The sequence below is a fragment of the Fukomys damarensis genome, unplaced genomic scaffold (assembly GCF_012274545.1).
Source record: "Fukomys damarensis isolate Sample0158 unplaced genomic scaffold, DMR_v1.0_HiC HiC_scaffold_37, whole genome shotgun sequence".
Taxonomy (NCBI): Eukaryota; Metazoa; Chordata; class Mammalia; order Rodentia; family Bathyergidae; genus Fukomys; species Fukomys damarensis.
Window position 1 is genome coordinate 9,166,329 of NW_022900949.1, and position 5,320 is coordinate 9,171,648.

The window sequence follows — 5,320 nt, forward strand, 5'->3', positions numbered from 1 at the left end:
GCCTGCGGGGTGTCACCCGGGACCCGCCTGGAGTGACACCACGGAGACATCAGACCCAGACTTGACCCCACGCGCCGCCCCGGGACCCCTCCCCCAGGCCAACCCTCACACCCCTCCTGAGTGAGCGCCGGGGCCCGGGAGACGCACAGCGAGTGGAGACGGGACAGACGGGGGACACAGGCTGGGACGCCGATGGCGACAGACCTGGGGGGGTCCCCGCAAAGGCTCCTAGCTGGATCGGAGGGGAGCGAGGGGGAGGAGACAGGTGCCCCCTGCCCGATGGGCCTGAATGGCGAAGTCTCCGCGGAGGGGAGAAAGCGCTGTCACGGGTGGGACGACCTGCCGCAGCTCCCCTCCCCCCCGCGCCTGCAGTGCGCCCTCGGCCCCTGGCAGCGCGGCTCCCTTCCCCCAGCTCTGCGTCTGGCTCTCTGGCTCATCTAGGGGAGGGGGGCTGCTCCAGCCTGGCCGCCCTTGTGCCTCTTTCTGCTGTGACCCTAGGCCCCGGCCCCAAAGCTCCCGGGATCTCAGAGACCCTTTAGGGAACGGATTCCTGGCTTTTCCAGGGAGGGCCCCAGGGTGTGAGTTCTGCTTGCAGGACCAGGCCTGGACAGAAGTCCGGGTGATGCCTGAGTCTGGGGGCTTCTGCGAGCTGATTATGTGATTGATATGGAGACGCTAGGCAATGGTCAGCAAATATGGTGACCACAGGCCTGTTTTAGTAGTTGCTCAATAAAAGCTGGCCACATCATCAATACCTGCAGAAAGCATCTACTCTTTAGATGCCCAACTCTTTGGAGGTTGAGGTTTTCTCTTTATAGCGCACATGCTTCCATTTTATTGTATTTGTTTATTTGTTTTGTTTTTTTGAGACAGGGTCTCTCTATGTAGTCCAGGCTGGGCTCAAACTTACAGCAATCCTCTTGCCTCAGCCTCCCAAGTCTGACAGTCACGCGTCACCACACCCCACTTACCCTTTTTTTTAAAAGAATAAACTAAATGTGCTGGGGATTTAGCTCAGTGGTTCCGCCGCCTGCCTTGCAAGCACAAGGGCCCGAGTTCGATCCCTGGTACAAAAACAAACAAACAAACAAACAAAGAGTGAACTATATGAGTCTGGGATCAACTAGCAAGCCAGAGAGACGCCCAAGCACACTAACCCGAGCATTTTCTCCAGGTTCTCAGGCACGGAGAGGTTCTGGAGGCCTCTCCTCCCCCATGAATGGAGGCAGATGCTCTCTGGGAAGGGGTTAAAGGGGCTCCAGACACCCCCTCTGCTCAGCGAGCACTAAGCTGCCTCCGCTAATCCCCAGCTCTTGATCCCCGCTTCCCCTGCCTGGAATTAGGTGCCCGGAGCAGAGGAGAGGGCGGGAGGGGCAGGAGTCCTGGGTGGTAGCGAGGCAGGGAGTGGGGTTCGGGGCTCAGGGCTGGGAGGCAGAGAGGCAGCTACCCTCAGAAGTCCACCCTGGTCCCTGCGCCCCCATCCCATGGAGCACAAAACTGAGTTTCGGGGAGAGGCTCAGACACGCGCCCGGGGGGAACCTATCTGAGGCACATCTGGGACCCGCGTAGGCCCGGAGTCCCCAGGCCATCCCATACCCTCTCCGCCCTCTTCCTCCCCTAACAGATATTAGCAAATGGGAAGAAAATGTTCAAATGGGCCAGGGATTTAGCTCAGTTGTGCCACGCAATAACAAGGTCCCAGGTTCGGTCCCAGGTTCGATCCCCGGTACCAAAGAAACAAAAAAAGATGTTCAAATGAGAAAGGGAACAGGGAGGGTGGGTAGGAAAGAAGGGACCAGGTAAAAAAGAGAAGCAAAGGAGAAAATGGGAACAAAGCTTTTGTAAATAAGGAGGGGAAGAGGGGTTGAAGGGAGGGAGGAAAAGAAGCAAGGTACATTACGGGTACAAATCCCCTGTGACGAATGTTATCGTTGTGTACATCTGGAGTGTACCAGTAAAGGGTTTTTTGTTCGTTTGTTTGTTTTTGCTACCAGGGCTTGAACTCGGACCTTGCACTTACAAAACAGGTGGCAGAACACTGAGCTAAATCCCCAGCACATTTAGTTTATTCTTTAAAAAATACATCTCCTTGCCATGTGGTTCAGGCCGGCCTTAAACTCACTGTGCAGCCCAGGCTGGCCTTGAACTTGAGTTGAGCTGCCTATGTCTGCCTCTCCAGTTCTGGGATCACAGGCATGGGCCACCACGCCTGGCCCTTTTTTATTTTTTAGTTCGAGATAGGGTCTCTCTAAGTGGCTAATTTGCCCAGGCTGGGAGTCACATTTGGGATCTTCCTGCTTCGGCCTCCCAGAGCGCTGGGACTGACAGCACGGGAGGGGTTGTGACGTTTGAGGGTGAGGGGTGAGACGTCACATCCAGAGCCACCCTCTCCACCACAGGCTGCTCGAGTTTCAACCACAAGGCACCTGGTGGCCAGAGAGGCCAGCAGCAGCAGGTGTCATTACCAGGCCCATTTTATAGATGAGGAAATTGAGGTCACAGATGGCCCCAGGCTCCAGGAGCAGCTGTGTGTGGGCAGTGTTTCCGGCCATTAACCCATCTGATGGCAGCAGGCCCAGCACTGGCAGGCTGGTGAGGAGGCCTTATTAGCCTGCTAATAAGGTGAGGCCTCAGGGGGAGAATATGATAGCCCAGGGTCACTCAGGGGATTAGCTGGTGCGCCAGACCTCCCGGGTGGTGGCCCCAGTGCAGGCTCCAGCACTGGCCCTGGAACTCAGTGCAGAAGTGTGCTGACTGCAGACACAGCCAGGTCAAACACATCCAGCAGGGTAACCACACTCTGGTCCCAGGGCCTTTGCACATGCTCAGCAAGCACTCACCACTGAGCCACACACACCCACTTCTCCATACTGGGAATGGAATCCAGGGCCTTCACACTGAGCTCCCTCCTCAGCCCTTTTTATTTATTTATTTAGGTTTTTTTGAGACAGGGTCTCACTGTGTAGTTCTGGCTGATCTCAAACTCACCATGTAGCCCAGGCTGGCCTTGAACCCATGGTGATCCTCCTGCCTCGGTCTCCCAGTGATTTATTTAAGACAAGGGTCTCACTAAACCACTTAGTTACCCAGTTTTCCCGCCTCAGCCTCCCAGAGTGCTGGGATGACAGGCGTGTGTCACCACATACAGCCATAAGGCTGTTTTTCAAGAATCAACACAGATGCAGAAACTCTACAGGGCACAAAATATCACTGTTCCCACGAGGATGTGACTGATGCTGCTAAACATCTGTGGCCAGTTTGTTTGAGCCTCAGGCCTCCAATCCTCCCTCCTCCTGGTTCCTGTGAGGGCAAAGCCTCCCCTCCCCCACTGCCACCAGAGGGCTTTGTCCTGGAGGCAGCCAAGGTCCCCTGTCCTCTGCCAGTCATGGCCACATCAGAAATGCCAGACCCAGGGCCTGCGGGAGCTCTATGCCTCAGTTTCCCCAGTGGGAAGGCACACAACTGCTCCAGGGACTGTCAGGGTCCCCTTTAAGGGTCAGCCTGGCTCAGTGACCCCTCTGCCTGCCTCTGACCATGTTCATCATTGAAAAAACCCAGGCTCCGGGGTTGTGTTGGCAGAGACCGCAGCCTGCCCGGCTTGAGGCACACATGCCCATCATCCCAGCTACTCTGGAGGCTGAGGCAGGAGGATGGCAGTCAGGCCCAGCCTGGGCACTGTGTAAAATGGGATTTGAAAAAGGGGCTGAGGGTGTAGCGCAGCGACGAGTGCCCGCCACGAGTTCATGGACTCATGAACTCGGTGCCCTCACAAGCAGAGCTGGGATGGGGCCTGGGCTTTGGCCCGGGGCGGTGGGAGCTATGGCGGACTGAGGGCAGAGCGGGAGGACCTGATGCGGTGCTCATGGCGCCCCCTAGCTGCTCCGGGAGGACAGGCTGCAGGCTGAGGCCAGGGGCTGGGGACCAGGTCCAGACCATAGGGCAGGATCTTGGGGAAGCCACAGGCCTTCTGTGCTAGGCCTTTTTCTCATCTGCACCAGCACCCCAGAAAGGCACCTCCCCCCCCACACACACTTGATGGAAAAGGAGATTGGGGCTCAGAGGAAAAGGGCTTTGGCCAGATTCAAAGTCTGTGGACGGCAAATTACATTTCTTCCCATTCATATCCCTGTGTGGCTCCCCACTGCTCTCAAAATGACAAAGTCCTCCCTGCGGTCCACAGGGCTCTGTGCGACCTGCCTGTCCCTTAGCCTCTCCTCCCTCGTTCATTTCCCCTTGCTTCCTCTGCTCCAGCCACACTGACTCCTTATTGCTCCTGCATTGGGCCAGGCTCCAAGTTGCCCCAGGGCCTTTGCACAGCCAGGCCCTCTGCATTCTTCAATCTTCCTTCGAAATTACTTGGCCTTACAACATCTGTTTTGTCCAGCTTAATGTCCTGCGTCTAGAATGCAGCAGGTGCTCAATAAATGTTTAAAGAGTGAGTTAATGAACTTTAAAGTATAATTCTGGGTCTGGCACAGTAATAACAGTCCAAGGGTATATATGGGAGTAATGAGTTTCCCCAATCCAGCCCTTAGGGCCCAGCATCAGGAAGAGCTGCAGAACCCCACAGCTACAGCCATTAGTTTTGAGACCAGAGGGACCCACCCATATTGCCATTGGAGCCAATGGGCTTTGCCTTTGGGCGGGACCTGACTCATTGGTACGTGCTATTGGCCAGGACGAATCCAGTCCTCTTCTGATAGGCCAGGCAAGAGAGAGCAGTCTTGATTGGCCCTTCCTTCCAGGCAGCAAGGCAACTTCTTTGATAGGTCCTTCCTTCCAGGCACAAGGCACCATTGGCCCTTCCTTCCTAGGCTGCGAGGCGGTGTCTCTGATTGGCCCTTCCTTCCGGTTGCCCTGGGATTCCATCCTCTGTCCTGGTGCCCGGTTCGGAGCTGCTTTGGTGAGTTTCCTGGCGGCGTCCTCGGGGCCCAGGCACGCTGCCCAGCCATTGTGCAACCAGGGCTCACCCTGGCCCTTCTGCCAAGTCCCAGTAGCCCAGGCAAGGCGGGGCTGCGGCCTGCCCACCCATGCCCAGGGGTGCTCAGCACCTGCCCCGTTGGCTGTGCCTCCCTGCCCCTCCCTGAGCTTTAATCCTCTCTTGTGCTACCCTGCAATGTTGGATGTTAATGAGGCTAGATGGGGTGTTTTTCTCCTCCTGGGGACACGTGGCCATGTCTGGGGACATCTTTGGCTGTCACTGCTGAGGGGTGGGCGGGTACCACTGATGCCGGATGTGAGGATCAGGTCTGCATTGTACAGTGCTGCTCTTCACCCAACAAGCACTTGTGTATTCATTCAACAAACACTGACCTGCGTC